The sequence below is a fragment of the Macrobrachium rosenbergii genome, chromosome 4, assembly GCF_040412425.1.
Source record: "Macrobrachium rosenbergii isolate ZJJX-2024 chromosome 4, ASM4041242v1, whole genome shotgun sequence".
NCBI lineage: Eukaryota > Metazoa > Arthropoda > Malacostraca > Decapoda > Palaemonidae > Macrobrachium > Macrobrachium rosenbergii.
Window position 1 is genome coordinate 79,323,517 of NC_089744.1, and position 20,000 is coordinate 79,343,516.

Consider the following 20,000-nt stretch of genomic DNA (forward strand, 5'->3'; position numbering starts at 1 on the left):
GGAGAATTAGATTTACATAAGTTTGTATTTTAAGAGGAGGAGTATTTTGTGTTGGGAATTATAAATGTTGCGTAACTCACACGCAAACGCAAACACGCACACACATGTATGTGTCTATACTGTGTATGTATATACACATACATATATATATAATGCACACAGTATATGCATATGTATATATTTATTTATATGCATATATATATACGTATATATATGTATGTATGTATACATTTATATATTATATACACACATATATATATATACACATAAATATTATATAAATATATATACATATACATGTATATATTATACACACACATACATACATATATATAAGTATATATATATAAATATATATATATATATATATATATATATATATATATATATATATATATATATAAATTGTCCTTCCTCCCTCACCCTGTCTCCTCTCCCATGAAAACTGGCCCCTACCCTATCACCCCCCACCCCCATCCCAAACCTCTCTCATCGCCACAGCTTCGACGAGAAAATTATCGGATGAAATTGACGGATGTTATCGTAATCAATAAATGAAAGAGGAGCCAACTCCGTTTGATCCGATTCTTTCGGCCGCGTAAAAAAATAAAAAAAAAAAAAAAAATGAGCGAACGAAGAAACCCGGAAAATGGGGATCAGATAGATCCGAAAGAAATCGAACCGCATTGAATGAAACTGGTTTATCAGATATATCGGGAAGGCCGTGCATGTTTCCTTCTTTTTGTTTTGTGGCGTGGAGGCTCGCCACCATCTAGCCTTGTCAGCTACGAATGATTTATACGACCTTCTGTGATAGGGAATCGAAAACCATTTGTCATTTGCGGAGAGAGAGAGAGAGAGAGAGAGAGAGAGAGAGAGAGAGAGAGAGAGAGAGAGAGAGAGAGAGAGAGAGAGAAAGTATTCTGATATTATATTGAAAAAAATTTTTTTAATTAAGAATTATTTGTATAATATATATATATATATATATATATATATATATATATATATATAATTATATAAACATATATATTATATATCTATCTATCTATATATGCTATATATATTGCATATATATATATGTAAATACACGTACACAAACCCTTTTTCACTGGAACGCCTTACTTCGAGGAAGTGCATTTTATTTTCTGGAATGCAATTTTCAAGAAGATGAATTAAGTCTTCTCTCCTTTTTCCAAGAACTTCAATATACTGCAGTGTGTTCATGGCTGCTGTTGCAGTTGTCAGAATAGCGATTAATCGTTCTCCGTATGGTAGCGTTAAACTTGAGTTTCAATGTAATGATGCTGAGACGCGCTCACACCGTACGTTCAAGAATGGGCATCACCTTATATACTCTCCAAATTAGTGTGCTTACAACATTCTGTTTTTTAATTTTACATCACTAATCCGTAGACCACGATGCTAACCGTCATTGAGAAATAAATTATCCTAGTGTTTCCAACCAAAGGGGATCTTAGGATATCCGCTGTAATCGTGACATACCCTACTGGATTTTTCTTTTCGGGGTATGTTAAAAATGATTTAAAATGTATCTTATCTAAAGACGAGTCACCAAATAACGTAGTTTTGCTTATTCGAAAACTTTCTGTTTTATTATTATTATTATTATTATTATTATTATTATTATTATTATTATTATTATTATTATTATTATTATTATTCAGACCAGGAAAACTATTCATATGGAACAAGTTCACAGGGGCTATTGATTTGAAATTCCAGCTTCCAAAGAATATGGTGTTCATTAGGAAGTAAGAGAAAGTAAATGGAAATACAGAAACAAGAGATCTCACTTATTAAGAAGGAAAAATAAGTTAATGAATTGATGGATAGACAAAAATGTTTAAAATGCAAGGAGGATAGCATTAAGGTAGTAATGCATTGCATCTTCGCTTAAATTTTGAAGTTCCAATTGATCCGATTGTTATTCATCCATTTTTTGGTGTTGTAATGTGGATCAGTGGTTCTTTACCTGAAATGATTCACGGCCGAATCTCATTAACAATCTGTGACTAAATAATAGTCCCCCCTTTTATCCGGGGGGGATTTTTAAGTGATGTTCGAAAAGGCATTAAAATGAAATTAAGATTCTCGTTGCTGTTTTGTACCAGCATATTCATCTCGGTGTAAATTTTGGGAAAAGTGTTTAGGGTCTTGCGTTGAGTATGGTAGTTGAGATAACAGATGGTTGAGTAACAGTGAAGCCCATATTCCTTAACAGAAAAATCTAATTAGTGCAAAGAACTCTTTAGAGTACATACAGTAAATGTATTGAATTAAAAGAAAAAAAAAATAGCTGAATGCTTTAAAAGTATACAGCCTCAGTTTCTTGTAATTTGCGCCAAGTATTGCATAATACAAGGCTGATTGAAATTCATTTGCATTTATTTATGATCCTGTTAAATTCTGAAAGTATATCATTATTTTTAATGAATTGCGAACTGATAAACAGTATAGATTATTAACCGCAATTAAATGTATTTCATAGGCAAGCATGGTACATCGTTCATCCCTAATTGGAAATCATGGCTGAATTAGTAAATAAAGCAGTAATTAAAGGTAACCTCAGGTTATATTGGTTCTTTAGTCAGCCCCGGTTTCAATTTGCTCCGCCCGAGTAAGTCGTTATTTTTAATGTTGATGATGTTGTTGATATCATTTGCTACCGATCTTCGTCATCTGATCACGTAGAAATTGCAGTAATAAATCTTTAGCTTGAAATAAAAGCGATTTTCGAAAGCATTTTTATTTGGCTTTGTGTCATATTTAGCAGCATGCATGCATGGATATTTGTGTGTGCGTCTCTCTCTCTCTCTCTCTCTCTCTCTCTCTCTCTCTCTCTCTCTCTCTCTCTCTCTCTCTCTCTCTATATATATATATATATAATATATATATATATATACACAATCAGGAGATCCATAAGACAAGAAGTCTTCAAAGTTCTTTATTTAGAAACGTTTCGTGCAATCCTTTGCACATCATCAGTCTGCAATAAATTATAAAGAGCAGTTAAAACTAAGTTAAAATAACAATTATTATACATGACAGTAAAAAATTTTATAAAGTCAATAAAATAAAATAAAATAAAATAAATAAATAAATATATTAAAATTCATCAAGTTTGTGAAGGAAATTTAACTACCTTACAGTACAACGCAAGAGGGAAGAATGGCCAGAAGAAATGTCAATGCCCAGACAACACCTTAAGCGAGAGAGAGAAACCGCAGAAGTGTTACTATTCAAATTAGGGGATAGGTGCTTTATATATAATGACTCAAGGGTAGTTAAAAGGCAGTTTGAGATGTAGCACTGAGAATCGAAAAATGTGTTTTTTCAACATGAATTTTACATTTTGTAGCATGTGTTCGAATGCTAGAAAGTTCTGGATTGATATACGGGAACCTGTACGATAACTGAGTCCTAAGTGGCTGTAATAGCGGACTTGCAACAGTCTTTTACTGGAACCAACATAAGTACCAAGACATCTTGGGCATTCAAATTTATAGATAATGCTGGACCGCATAAAATCTTGCAACTTGTCCTTATAGGAGAAAAAATTTCCAACCTTTTTTGGATTCATAGGAATCAAATTTAATTTTAAAAAACCTATTTCTCTTTCAATGATACTTTTTATTTTTGAACGTAATTTGTCCGAGTGGGTAAAGGGAATAACAGCATACATGTTCAGTTTAGGAACATTAAAGTTTTCAGAGGAGGGAGACATATATTTAGAAAGCATATTATTAATTATTTTCTGGACTAGGAATTGAGGATACGAATTAGCCGAAAAAAACTTTGATAAATAATCAATTTCCAAGTGAAAATTGGACCAACTAGAAGTATATTTGAGAGCTCGATGTACCAATGTTGTAATAGAATTGATCTTAAAAGAATAAAAACAAGAGCTAAAATAGTTACTGCCCAAGCCTGTAAAGGTATTTTACGATAAACAGAAGTCGTAAAGGCATGTTGATCTCTAGTAATTTTTACATCCAAAAAAGATAACGAATTTTGTTGTTCAGTCTCAATAGTAAATTTCATATTGGGATGTACAGAATTAATAAAATCAAGAAATTCATGACATTGCCAAGGATAAGTGAATAGGGCAAAAGTGTCATCAACATATCGTTTATATAGAACAGGCTTAAACTGGGCTGGGCAATTATTTAAAAATTCTTCTTCTAAATGACTCATGAAGAAGTTAGCAAACAACGGGCCCAAAGGGAACCCATAGCTACTCCCTCGACCTGCAAGTAGAGAGAGCATTATTAAAAATAAAAACAGTGTCTTGCACTGCAAGCTCAAGTAAGGATTTAAAAGACTTCTGCTAAAACCATGAAATACATCATCAACTCTAAAGATTTTGTCAAGAATAATTTCAATAGTTTCTGAGACCGGGACATTGTAAACAAGGCTTCAACGTCAAAACTTGTCATAAAGAGGTCACCGTCTTGTTGGACAATTAGCTGTTGAAATTCGTACCCATTTTTTATGGCAAACTGTGATATGGAAAACTCATTTAGAAGTGTTACAATAAATTTGGAGATTTTATAAGTAGGCTATTATATGCCGACATAATTGGTCTAAGAGGAATATCTTCCTTATGAATTTTGGTAGTCCGTAAAGTATGCTAAATGATGAGCCGGTAACAAGTAATTCTTGATAGGTAGTATCATTAATTATGCCCTCCTGCTTAATTTTCCTAAGGAATCTATTGATTTTGTCTTCCCTTTTGTATATATCAGCGAAGTTAGGTTCACCTATAGTTGAAACTTCGTTGTATCATTCAGAACTGAATTCATTTTTTCCAAATAATCACCTTTATTTAGAATTACCACTCCTCTACCTTTATCTGGTTTGCATATTATCAAATTTTATTTTTACCAAGTTTCTCCAATATGATCATATCTTCTTTTTGAAAAATGGAGCCCATTTTATTTTTAATTTTTGTAAGTATCATGTAGTACAAGAGAGAGTTTTTGTTGCAAGGCACTTATGTTGGTAAGGTTCAAATGCTTGATTCTCTGAAACAACACCTCAAAGGGAAAGAAAAATGCGGGAAAGCTGGGTCTATAAGAAGGAATACAAAAATCCAGGCCAAAAGATAATAAAAATTCTTCTCTCTTAGAGAGAACAAAATCTGAACGGTTAACAATACAAGAGTTAAGAGAGCCAAAATCAGGAGTACAAATACCAAGAGCGCTCAACTTCCTTTGGTGTCTAGTGTGTACATCTGTGACAAAATTATTAATAGTTTTTGCAAACAATTTTTTAAAAACAATAAGGTCTAAAAAGGTTAAAAGTGGAAACAAGTGTTCTTGAATGTTCCTGCAACGCTTCTGAAGTCTTCCAGGGACCGCTGCTTGATGTCAATTTCCCGGGATAACAGTTCCTCAAGAGCATCTCGGTAGAATTCTGTACAGTAGAGGGAAGCTTTGTAGAGTTTGAAACGAATGAATCTTGGATAAATCCCGCTCAGCTGGCAAAACTGTAGAAAATCAAGATCACATCTGGTCTTTTCCAATCTAACGGTGAACTTCTCAAGGGACCTAGCAAGGGCAAGGACATGGGAAGGGTATCTTGGTTGGAGTAGCTGGGCAAATGACGAGTCCTCGAAGCCGGATCTTGAGGAGGAACAGGAGCGACAGCAGCAGATGAAACATCGGGGAGAATTTATAGCCAACAGTCAAGCGGCAAATTCACAATCAGGAGATCCATAAGACAAGAAGTCTTCAAAGTTCTTTATTTAGAAACGTTTCGTGCAATCCTTTGCACATCATCAGTCTGCAATAAATTATAAAGAGCAGTTAAAACTAAAGTTAAAATAACAATTATTATACCGACAGTAAAAAATTTTATAAAGTCAATAAAATAAAATAAAATAAAATAAATAAATAAATATATTAAAATTCATCAAGTTTGTGAAGGAAATTTAACTACCTTTTACAGTACAACGCAAGAGAGGAAGAATGGCCAGAAGAAACGTCAATGCCCCAGACAACACCTTAAGCGAGAGAGAGAGAAACCGCAGAAGTGTTACTATTCAAATTAGGGGATAGGTGCTTTATATATAATGACTCTCAAGGGTAGTTAAAAAGGCAGTTTGAGATGTAGCACTGAGAATCCGAAAAATGTTTTTTTCAACATGAATTTTACATTTTGTAGCATGTGTTCGAATGCTAGAAAGTTCTGGATTGGATATACGGGAACCTGTACGATAACTGAGTCTAAGTGGCTGTAATAGCGGACTTGCAACAGTCTTTTACTGGAACCAACATAAGTACCAAGACATCTTGGGCATTCAAATTTATAGATAATGCTGGACCGCATAAAATCTTGCAACTTGTCCTTATAGGAGAAAAAATTTCCAACCTTTTTTGGATTCATAGGAATCAAATTTAATTTTAAAAAACCTATTTCTCTTTCAATGATACTTTTTATTTTTGAACGTAATTTGTCCAGTGGGTAAAGGGAATAACAGCATACATGTTCAGTTTAGGAACATTAAAGTTTTTCAGAGAGGAGGGAGACATATATTTAGAAAGCATATTATTAATTATTTTCTGGACTAGGAATTGAGGATACGAATTAGCCGAAAAAAACTTTGATAAATAATCAATTTCCAAGTGAAAATTGGACCAACTAGAAGTATATTTGAGAGCTCGATGTACCAATGTTGTAATAGAATTGATCTTAAAAGAATAAAACAAGAGCTAAAATAGTTACTGCCCAAGCCTGTAAAGGTATTTTTACGATAAAACAGAAGTCGTAAAGGCATGTTGATCTCTAGTAATTTTTACATCCAAAAAGATAACGAATTTTGTTGTTCAGTCTCAATAGTAAATTTCATATTGGGATGTACAGAATTAATAAAATCAAGAAATTCATGACATTGCCAAGGATAAGTGAATAGGGCAAAAGTGTCATCAACATATCGTTTATATAGAACAGGCTTAAACTGGGCTGGGCAATTATTTAAAAAATGAATTCAGTTCTGAATGATACAACGAAGTTTCAACTTATAGGTGAACCTAACTTCGCTGATATATACAAAAGGGAAGACAAAATCAATAGATTCCTTAGGAAAATTAAGCAGGAGGGCATAATTAATGATACTACCTATCAAGAATTACTTGTTACCGGCTCATCATTTAGCATACTTTACGGACTACCAAAATTCATAAGGAAGATATTCCTCTTAGACCAATTATGTCGGCATATAATAGCCCTACTTATAAAATCTCCAAATTTATTGTAACACTTCTAAATGAGTTTTCCATATCACAGTTTGCCATAAAAAATGGGTACGAATTTCAACAGCTAATTGTCCAACAAGACGGTGACCTCTTTATGACAAGTTTTGACGTTGAAGCCTTGTTTACCAATGTCCCGGTCTCAGAAACTATTGAAATTATTCTTGACAAAATCTTTAGAGTTGATGATGTATTTCATGGTTTTAGCAGAAGTCTTTTTAAATCCTTACTTGAGCTTGCAGTGCAAGACACTGTTTTTATTTTTAATAATGCTCTCTACTTGCAGGTCGAGGGAGTAGCTATGGGTTCCCCTTTGGGCCCGTTGTTTGCTAACTTCTTCATGAGTCATTTAGAAGAAGAATTTTTAAATAATTGCCCAGCCCAGTTTAAGCCTGTTCTATATAAACGATATGTTGATGACACTTTTGCCTATTCACTTATCCTTGGCAATGTCATGAATTTCTTGATTTTATTAATTCTGCACATCCCAATATGAAATTTACTATTGAGACTGAACAACAAAATTCGTTATCTTTTGGATGTAAAATTACTAGAGATCAACATGCCTTTACGACTTCTGTTTATCGTAAAAATACGCTTTTACAGGCTTGGGCAGTAACTATTTTAGCTCTTGTTTTTATTCTTTTAAGATCAATTCTATTACAACATTGGTACATCGAGCTCTCAAATATACTTCTAGTTGGTCCAATTTTCACTTGGAAATTGATTATTTATCAAAGTTTTTTTTCGGCTAATTCGTATCCTCAATTCCTAGTCCAGAAAATAATTAATAATATGCTTTCTAAATATATGTCTCCCTCCTCTGAAAACTTTAATGTTCCTAAATTGAACATGTATGCTGTTATTCCTTTACCCACTCGGACAAATTACGTTCAAAAATAAAAAGTATCATTGAAAGAGAAATAGGTTTTTAAAATTAAATTTGATTCCCTATGAATCCAAAAAAGGTTGAAATTTTTCTCTATAAGGACAAGTTGCAAGATTTTATACGGTCCAGCATTATCTATAAATTTGAATGCCCAAGATGTCTTGGTACTTATGTTGGTTCCAGTAAAAGACTGTTGCAAGTCCGCTATTACAGCCACTTAGGACTCAGTTATCGTACACAGGTTCCCTGTATATCCAATCCAGAACTTTCTAGCATTCGAACACATGCTACAAAATGTAAAATTCATGTTGAAAAAACACATTTTTCGATTCTCAGTGCTACATCTCAAACTGCCTTTTAACTACCCTTGAGTCATTATATATAAAGCACCTATCCCCTAATTTGAATAGTAACACTTCTGGTTTCTCTCTCTCGCTTAAGGTGTTGTCTGGGCATTGACATTTCTTCTGGCCATTCTTCCTCTTGCGTTGTACTGTAAGGTAGTTAAATTTCCTTCACAAACTTGATGAATTTTAATATATTTATTTATTTATTTTATTTTATTTTATTTTATTGACTTTATAAAATTTTTTTACTGTCGGTATAATAATTGTTATTTTAACTTTAGTTTTAACTGCTCTTTATAATTTATTGCAGACTGATGATGTGCAAAGGATTGCACGAAACGTTTCTAAATAAAGAACTTTGAAGACTTCTTGTCTTATGGATCTCCTGATTGTGAATTTGCCGCTTGACTGTTGGCTATATATATATATAGTATATATATATATATATATATATATATATATATATATATATATATACTATATATATATATATATATACTGTATATATATATCACACATTATCACAGGTAAAATAAGAGAAGCAGTGTAGGTCCTGACCGGTTTCGACTTTATTTCAAGCCATTGACGAAGGCTTGGAAATAAAGTCGAAAGCCAATCAAATTCCCACCGTTCTTATTTTTTACCTGTGACAATATTCCAATGATAAATGAATCACATATTAAAAGTGATAATAATCATATATATATATATATATATATATATATATAACAACATAATATATATATACACATACTATACATACATACACACATAAATGCATATATATACATATACATATATATATATATATATATATATATATATATATATATACATATACATATATATACATATACATATATATACATATATATATATATATATATATATATATATATATATATATATATACATATATATACATATATATATATATATATATATATATATATATATGCTATATATATATATATATATATATATATATATATAAGAGAGAGAGGGGAGACAGAGAGCGCTAGTGAGCATACGGCATATTAACATTCTGTTATTTATAATGGTTATAAAACGCGACAGATAAAACATATTTTGTTTCTTGAAACGTAAGTGATTAAAATATATTACGCTGCAAAGTCGTTCTTTCTTATGTCTTTAAAATTTTAATTTTCCTAATTGAAACATATTTAAGATTTAATGTGCGTAAATGAATAGTTATTTATTCATAGGATGGTCGTTTTGATAATTATATTGTTTAGATATCTACATATTTTTATGATATTTTTCTAGGATTTTTTTATGTCTGTTTTTTGAGACTTTTGAAGCCGTCACTTCAGAAGGGATAGAAGTTACTTTTAAAGACGGAAAGTAAAACTTTCACAAAGTTTTTAATTCTGATTGAAGTGTTGGATAATTAGTTTTCCTTATTTATACTCTATGTGATGACGATTTGTTTTCTTTTTTATCGATATTGTTATTAAAATGCACTTTCGGCATTGTAATGTACATTTGTGACATTTCCCGTAAATTCTGAGTTGATATGGGGATGAAAAGTACGGGAGTTTATATTTTACCTGTTGCGAACATTTTATGATCGTTTTTCCTTTTAGTAAGTCAAAGGACAGAGATTCTCATCTGTTTACTTTACAATATACTTCTCTTAGGCATTTGTCAGTTTTAACGAAGATGATTTTTAATTGTCCTATTAAAATATGCTGTGTCTTTGCTATAATGCTGGAGCCGAAATTCTGAAATAATTATATTACTTGGTAAAATATCTGCTCTGCACTATCCATGAATAATACGTGTGTATACGCTGGCATTTATTTGTAAATAGCGTATAAAAACAACTCAGAGGTGAATCATAGAGTTTTATAGTCTGAAGTGTGTTTTTTGAAGTCGTGGAAATAACAGCTGTGTAATTCTCGCTATTGTTTTATTTATTTTTTTTCCTGGAGCGTGAGAGCCTTTTTCCCCATTTTCTTTTCTTTGAGAGGGGTTGCAAGGCAAGTGAGTAAATATCTCATACGGGGAGTGTATGGACTTAAAAAAATGAAATTAAAAGTGTTAATGGAGTAATCTGTTGAGATTACGAAAAACTTACATCTTCCAACATTACAGATTAAAGGGCGAAGGATTTTCCAGTTATATCTTGAGCTCAACACAATAAAATGTTAGTACAGCTTAGAAAATGGCCATTTTTTTAAACTAGGAATTTTTTCTGATATTCTTTGGATAAGAGCACAGACGGGTGCTAGTTTTTACTCCATCGATAGTTTTCTTTCAGCATTTGAGTTAGTGTTAGTAAGATGCAAAAGTGAAAGCATTCTAAATCTTGTAAAGCTTTGATTAAAATGTTAATTTTTCGAGCTTCTTCCATTCGGGTTGATGAAAAATTGACTCACAATAGTTTGGATTGATTTTCTTGAATTTGACCTTTAAAAGGCTGACCATATTGTGGAATATGCCTTTTATAAGTTTTCAAGAATGAGTAGAATTTATTCATATTCCCAGTCAATAACAAATTTTTTTATAAACCAGATGATTTCCATATCTATAGTTAATGGTTGTCAGTAAATGCTGACGTCCACATTTTCAAAATTTAGTATTTCATACCAGTTATGGAAGAACTTTAGTAAAACCATGAAACCATCGTTGCTCTCTTCAGTTATTATCCCAGGCCAAAGTAGTTTGGATGAGGTGATATTTGGGTCTTTGTATGTCTTTGTATTAATATCTCGGGACCGTATGTATAAATTTTTACGAAATTGTATTAAAACACTCATTGCGTACCCCTCTCCAGATGATTAAATTTTCATGTAGGGCAGTCATGGATATAAGGTCCCTCTAATAAGTAAACAGATAAACAAATAATATAAATATATATATATATATATATATATATATATATATATATATATATATATATATATATATATATATATATATATATGACGACTACTGAGTGTGGTTATTAACTATAATGATGAGAATGCTGTACAGGAATTGACTTGTGCATTAAGGATAGTCGTTCGACTTAAGTGCAGTAGAATTATTCTTTTATAGCGAAAATATATATCTTAAGAAATTTCCTAATGGCGGGGTATGGTGCTACGGTGGTAGTTTTATAACCAGTTGATGAGGCCCTTGTAGACCTTATATCATAGTGGACCTTGTTAAGAGGAATATAGGGGGTAATAAACCTTAACGTCAAGAGAGAGAGAGAGAGAGAGAGAGAGAGAGAGAGAGAGAAACGCTACCCGGACTCTATGGGAAAGCATGTTCCATTATCCACCCCCCTAGGGAAGAAACATTCTGAGACAGAAAGTCTGTAGCCCTATCCCCACAACGGACGTGACAAATTAATGGTACAGAAAAAAAAAAAAAAAAAAAAAAACCACGGGGGAGAGAGATGTGTCAATTTGTCATTCGACCTCCAACCTTCCGTGTGTGATACGCCCAGTCGACAACAAACACCCTCTGGTCCCTGATCGTTTTCGTATAATGACAAATATTTGTCACAGATTTTCTCAGATTTCTTTGTCCGTGTTTAGGCTTTCATAGGAAATGTATCTCATAGTATTTGGCGTCTTAAATATGGACATTGAAGCACGGATCAAATATTGTCATATGCAGTATAAAGGAAAGTGGATTTTATGCTAGAGCATAAATTCATTAATACTCCAAAATAATTCAGATGAGAGATAAGGGAAAAAATTGTTTTCTGTTTTATTTATTGAAGTGATTTATCAAAATAATTTAAGGTGACTTCGGCTGTGCATTATGTATTCATTAACGCAGTAAATTACGGAAATTTGATAAACCTAGAGGCCTCTCTCTCACTTCTAATTTAAGACTTCTCTTGTGAAAGACGTATTCGGAAGCTTTCTGGTTTTGCAACTGCATCATTTTATTTAATTGGTACAATAATTCTGATGTGCTCACTGTTAGTAGCATGCTAGGGAGATTTTAGACGTTTTAATGGGTTTTGTATGCTATTCTGATTCCCTTTGAGTTTCAGGTTAAATTTATTAATAATTACCACGAAAAGCAAGGTCTCACGTAATACTTTCTATAATGGTGATTTGTCCTTATATTAACCATATACTTTTTAATGCGAGACTGATTATAACTGATAAGTGATTGGATTTCTTTACAAAGTTCTGAGAACTCCAAATTACCCGAACTGCTTTTAAAACAAGAAGTTGTTTGTTGATATAAGTCTTGTTCTTGTCCACGATGACGATGACAAAGTAATCAATTCAAGCCAGTGCAAAATATCTACATGTCGATGGCAGTGATAGGTGTTTTAACATTTTGGTCGTAAATCTTTCATCATGAATTATCCATGTTTTCATTATTGTTCGTTACTTGGCTTTCAAGTTTTTTCTTATGAAAGCAAGCGACCGTGGCAAGCGAAGCAGGTTAGACAACTTCGTAAGAGTTCAGTTAATTCACTTAATTCGCAAACATGGCAGCACTTAGCTGATAATTTTACAAATACTTAGGTGATAGATATTTCAGGACCATTTTGTATTCTTGATCAATAGAGTAACTGTGTAAAGGTTTTGCTCTCACGAGAAACTTAAGTATTTCTTTTCACTCCAGCATCCACAGAGAGCATGATTTTAATAAGAACTGTTAGTGATGATGGGTTTTTAAGAGCAATAAATAAAACAGCTTGATTATGCAATCAGCTGTCATCGCAAAAAAGTTTTTACATTTCACCTACTCATTTGCATATAAATACGCATGAAAGCATAGATTTCATTTAATTGATTCTCAAATATTCAGTTGATGTTTCCTGTGCCCACCTTCTCTAATAAAATGCAAATATAAAGAATAAAAAACGGAAATAATTTTGGGAAATTATTATAAAAAAAATATATAAAACCTATTCAGTGAAGCGAAATATGTTTACGGTACCGCACATCATTCCAAAATAACACCGGATAAAATTATTCCCTTGTCAACGAAGGAGTGACCTAACAACTTTTTTCCCCGGTTTTTTATCTACATATACCGTAAAGTCTTTGAATGTCATATATCATAGCTTTGCGTTTATCTCTTCTCCTCATCGAACTCTATCATTAATTGCCTACTTTCTCATTTGGCTCATCGTCCCAGGTGTACCGGTTTTTATTTCTGTCTGAGGTCACTTGTCGAGATAAAGTGATTCATTGGAGAACTGAACTAACATTATCGAGAAAACGAATGCTCCCCGGCTTCTTCTTCTTCTTCTTCCTCCTCCCGGATTAAGATGTTCTATATATCCCTGGTTCTCGCTGGTTTTTATCTTTGTGAAGTTATATTCATATTTTAATCGGCGTTCCATTGTTGGATATTTGCGTGTGCGCACTGGTAAATAATTTTCTTTCCTCATTGTTTTCGTTAATCTGATTGAACACACACATAAATTCACAAACACACACACTTATAAATATGTACAGTATATATATATATATATATATATATATATTATATATATATATATATATATATATATATATATATATATACATATATATATACATATATATATATATATATATATATATATATATATATATATATATATATATATATATATATATATATATATATATATATATATATATATATATATATATATATATATATATATATATATATATATATATATATATATATATGTATATGTGTGTGTATGTTTGATTTTAAATCACGAAAAATTAAAAACGAGATGATCATACAGGAAAGTTACAACCACGAAGGAAAATGAAACTGGAGATACTAAATACTTTCGTCTTATTACGAAGACATGGTCACAACAAGACGAAAGTACTTAGCATCTCCAGGGTTTCAGTTTTCCTTCATGGCTACAACTTTATATATATATATATATATATATATATATATATATATATATATATATATATATATATATATATATATATATATATATATATATATATATATATATACACACATATACACAGATGAATACATATAATTTTATCATTAGGTCGTTTGCCTAATAAGGGCTGGGTTCCAAAAAAGTAAAAATAATGATCACTATCACATTCATATGCATATGTATTTTTTTTTAACACGAAGTCGTTTCCCCAAGAGATAGTTTAAGACAGCAGCTGTCATTGTTACATTGACTCTCTGAGGTGCTGAATCTTGGATGAATTCGCCGTACGAAAAGTTTCACATTAGCCATTTCTTGCAAGACCTCTAGCACTCCCTGAATATTCGGGTCGTTCTTTCCAATAGTGTACCTCTTTCACCCCATCTATCCATCCTTTTTTTAGGTTTTCCTCTCCTCTTCCCTCATAATGCTTCTGATTTGTGTATTCTTTTTACCAGCCTATCGTTTTCCATATTTTGTTTTTCACATGACCGAGCCATCTCAGAATATTCTAATTCATTGCCCCTTCACCCAGGAAAAACTTTTTACTACTTTATGTATCGCGGTATTTCGTATACATTATTCTTCTTACGCCACATACACTACTCAAACAGTTAATTTTAACTTCTTCCTTTTTCTTCTGATTGCATTTAACATTCACATTCCACATCCATAAGGGAGAATTGGCTTCACAATCCATTCATACATTCCACCTTAGCTTCCTTTGACAATTCTGATATCTCCTCAGTCTTCTGCTACCTTCCTTGCTTCATATATTCTGTACCTTACCTCTTTTCGCATCCCGCCAATATCCGCCATATTTAATTCCATATACCTTTACAAACCAGCTGCTTCCATTCATCTTCCATCCATATTAAGAGCCATTGCTGGTTTTCATATATTAACAACTTTACTCTTGCTCATATCTACTCTCTGTGTACTTCTCTTGCAAACATTTTCAGTCTTTTTCACTAGATGGTGGTATTTCTCTCAACATTCCCAGTCAGTGCGTATGCATACATGCAGTATAATTAATCTTGTATTTATATTTATTTAACTGCTCTTATTGGTTGGGTGATTCTCCAGCTTGTATCAGGTTGTTCTGATACATAGTTTTTAGAATAACGATTAGCGTCAGAACCTCATGAATATGTTTATTATGATATCTACTTTATGAGGTTTCTCATAATTTGGTAGAAATTCTGCTTATTGGGATTCTTGGAGGCATGCAGATGACCTTTTGCGTCGTAATGGGTAATCCATCAACTGACTGATTTCAAACGAATAAGCAAAGTTACGAGGTTACTATTGGTCACTAAAAAATAAAATAAATTATTTTTTTGGTATTATGATTCTTATTCAAAGTAAAGCAAATGAATTTAGGTCTTTGGGACTTGGCCAGACTCCCAGGTCTGTTACCTTCTTAAGAATAAAAATCAAACGAGATTTTTTGTTTTTTGTTTTTTTGTTTAGCACTTCAACTGATAGACACCTGCCATTAGGCAGTGAACCTGTTGTTTTACGACCTGATAGTTAGCCCAGGTGCCATTAAAGAGACCTGACATTTTCACAGGTGTCTGCACAGGACATAAACATTAAAATGATAGTCGATTCCGAAGGATTAAGCGAACGTTGTTGACGAGACGCGAAGAAAAAGTAGAACCTATTGACATATCAACTGGTATTTCACACCTGACCTGCATTTTACTGGTGTTGTTGCTGCTTCCTAAGCTCAACAAATTTTCACCGAGCAACTTTTCGTATTATTTTCAGGGCTTAGGGTGATCTAAATGTCTCACCATCTGGCTGGTGCCTCCTCTACGTTAGCATTTAACGGTTCTGTCTGTTTTTGATGTTTGTTGATGTGATAAATGGCCTGTGATGGTTTTAGTTTTCTGTAAAAGAAAACTATTGTGCCGGCTTTGTCTGTCCGCCCGCACTTTATTCTCTTTGCACTTTTTTCTGTCCGCACTTTTTCTGTCATCCCTCAGATCTTAAAAGCTGCTGAGGCTGGAGGGCTGCAAATTGCTATGTTGATCATACATCCTCCAATCATCAAACATACCAAATTGCAGCCGTCTAGCCTCTGTAGTTTTTATTTCATTTAAGGTTAAAGTTAGCCATAATCGTTCTTCTGGCAACGACATAGGATAGGCTACCACCGGGCCGTGGTTAAAGTTTCATGGGCCGCTGCCCATACATCATTATACCGAGACCACCGAAAGATAGATCTATTTTTGGTGGCCTTGATTATATGATGTACAGAAAACTCGATTCCGCCGATTGGATACGTATGCAAGTGGGGAACGGAAGCACTAATTTTGGAGGCACCTAAGTCTAACTTTCATAGGGCGATATTGTAAGAGATCGAACTTTATTAGATATCGGTGTAGGTTTGGGGATTTGTTACAGTATGAGCCATCTCTCCTACTGTGTAGAGATTTGTAGAAAATGAATCAGGATATTTTCCGGAATTCTTTAGGGAAAAAATTTATATATCAAAGAAACGATTAAACAGTATTCAGTTAATTATTTTAATGACTTGAGAGATCATTTGTCAAGTTGTAACTTCATACCTGGAGGATACGCCCTGAACTGAACGTGTTTGTTTGTTTTGCTTTAGAATCAAATGAATTACAGCAATGTGAATGATTGATTCTAAAAAGAACTCAAGTTACGAAGACTTGATACCTTCTTCACCCAACTGTGAAAGTAAAAAGAAAAAGAATTTTAAAAAATCAAGGAAAATGGAATTAGTGAAAGAATACGTGAAAGAAAATTAAAACCTAATCATGCGTTCGATTGCTTTTCTTTTCAGTGTAATGATTTGCCGCCTTTTAATCAGGTTCTACTTTCATCTAAGTGAAATGTTCTTTTGTGACATTAGCATAAACCTTGCCTTTCAAAATCAAACTTAACAGACGACAATTCTGCAATGGTCTGTTTTTGAATGATCATTAATCTCTAATCCCAAACAGTTTTTGCATTCTTTCAAAACCTTCTAATGATGAAAGCATCGCATAGCATCACATTCTGCGTTTACGTTTCCTCCATTATGAACGAGAAAATTACAGACGACTGCCTGCGTTTCCGCCGAAGCTTATCTCAAAATTATTCAAGATTCATTCCAACGTTCAGAGAAGGGAAGCATCGCAACATCTTATTGCCATTTACTCAGCTCAATAAAGAGAACTTCTTCCAAGGCCTTAATGGGATGTGTTATCTTAGCGCCAGCGCTTGGGGATTCACAGCTTGTGTTTTCATTTTGTTTGCAAAAGAAAACTGTCTTGATTTTTTATTAGGTAGATAGTTAGCATTATTTCTTTTTTTTTAATCATATGCATATTGAGGTATGTTTGTGTTTATGGATTTAGTCATGCGTGGAGATTCACAGCCTGTTTTATTTATTTTGTTCTGCCAAAGAAAATTGTCTTGATTTTGATTAGGTAGATATTTAGTAATGTTTCTTTTTTTAATCATATGCACATTGAGGTATATTTGTGTTTATGGATTTATTCGTGCGTGGAGATTGACAGCTTGTTTTATTTATTTTGTTTTGCCAAAGAAAATTATCTTATTTTTGATTAGGTAGACAGTTAGCAATATTTCTTTTTTTAATCAAATACATATTGAGGTGTGTTTGTATATCTGCAAGTATTCATGCATGCAGTTGTATCTACGCAGGCACATATTTTCTTCACATAGACAAACACGCTTGTGTGAGCGCATGATTAAATCATTCGCTATTCTCTGTGTTGTGTTTGCATCATAGAGAAAAAAATAGTCATAAAAAGCTACATATATTTACCAACACTGTATTTTGCCAATTGTCTTCTCTTTCGCCTCTCTATTATATAATTCACGCTCAGACTGTAGCAATTCTGAAAGTAACCAGAACTTTCAATTATATATTCGGCACTGTAGCGTTTTTCGGGCGTGAGAGAGAGAGAGAGAGAGAGAGAGAGAGAGAGAGAGAGAGAGAGAGAGAGAGAGAGAACATATGTGTATATATTTAAATATGTATAAATAAATAAATAAGTATATAATATATATACAGTATATATGTATATATATATATATATATATATATATATATATATATATATATATATATATATATATATATATATATATATATATATACACACACACACACACCACGAAGGGAAGTAGTAGGGGAAAGCATCCTCATCCTTCAAGTTTATTGTGTTGCGAACTGTCGGCAATAACAATAAGCTATCTGCATATGTATATGTATATATATATATATATATATATATATATATATATATATATATATAATCAGAAACAAACGTCCTTTAATCCTTCATCTACTTAATATATTTTCAACAGTTTTTAGTTGATAATAAGTCCACCGTCCCGAACTGTCACGAGGAATCAGGACTACAGTGACGCACTAACGGGACGGTGGACTTATAAGCTATTTGCATATAAATAGTCATATATATATATATATATATATATATATATATATATATATATATATATATATATATATAAAATATTGTATATATACATATATTTATATATGTATATATGTGTGTGTGTGTATGTGTGCGTAAGCAAACTGTAATATCGTGTACGACTTACCCGAATGTCTGTACGTGCTTGAGAACATGAGTACTGCCAAAACTGTTGTAAATCTTTGATTGAGTTGAAGATAGACGTCATAGAACACCGAGTGTATTGCATCTGAGTTCTCTCTCTCTCTCTCTCTCTCTCTCTCTCTCTCTCTCTCTCTCTCTCTCTCTCTCTCTCTCTCGTAAAGCAGTAATATCGCGTTTAGCTCACAAAATGAAAAAGAATGACCACCGTTCAATTCCAAGGCCAGAAGAGGAGGAATGATAGGGGCGCGTTCCCGAAAATCATGTAGACCTCCGGTTACCTAAGCAGTGATTGAATACCGGGCTGTTAGTCGACTGTTGTTGGTTGCAGCTTGAGTGGATAAAGAGAGAGAGAGAGAGAGAGAGAGAGAGAGAGAGAGAGAGAGAGAGAAGAGAAGATAAAAAGAGGAGGGTCTAGACAAGATAATTCTCACTCTACCTGGCTGATAACGTTCAGAAGAAAATCAAGAGATATTCTCAATAATGCATTGATCAACGCTGCCCAGTCTGTTTGGTATTTTTGTCATACATGAACAAACAAGTAAAAAATGCGCCGAAAATTCTTCTGCGAAATCGAGCTTCCTGTACAGCGTATAATGCTGCATGAAACTTTCAGCCATGACCCATGAAACTCAGCCACGGTCCGGTGGTGACCTGTGTTGTTGGTACTTATAGCGGTGCAGAAGTACAATTATGGCTGATTTTAACCTTAAATAAAATAAAAACTACTAAGGCTAGAGGGCTGCAATTTGGTATGTTTGATGATTGGAGGGTGGATGATCAACATATCAATTTGCAGCCTCTAGCCTCTGTAGTTTTTAAGATCTGAGAGCGGACAAAAAAGTGCGGACAAAAAAATTGCGGACAGAAAAAGTGCGGACGGACAGACAAAGCCGTCACAATAGTTATCTTTAAAGAAAACTAAAACTTTACTCTGTGATGCTTGGGTGAAAAATGCAGAGGAAAAGAAAT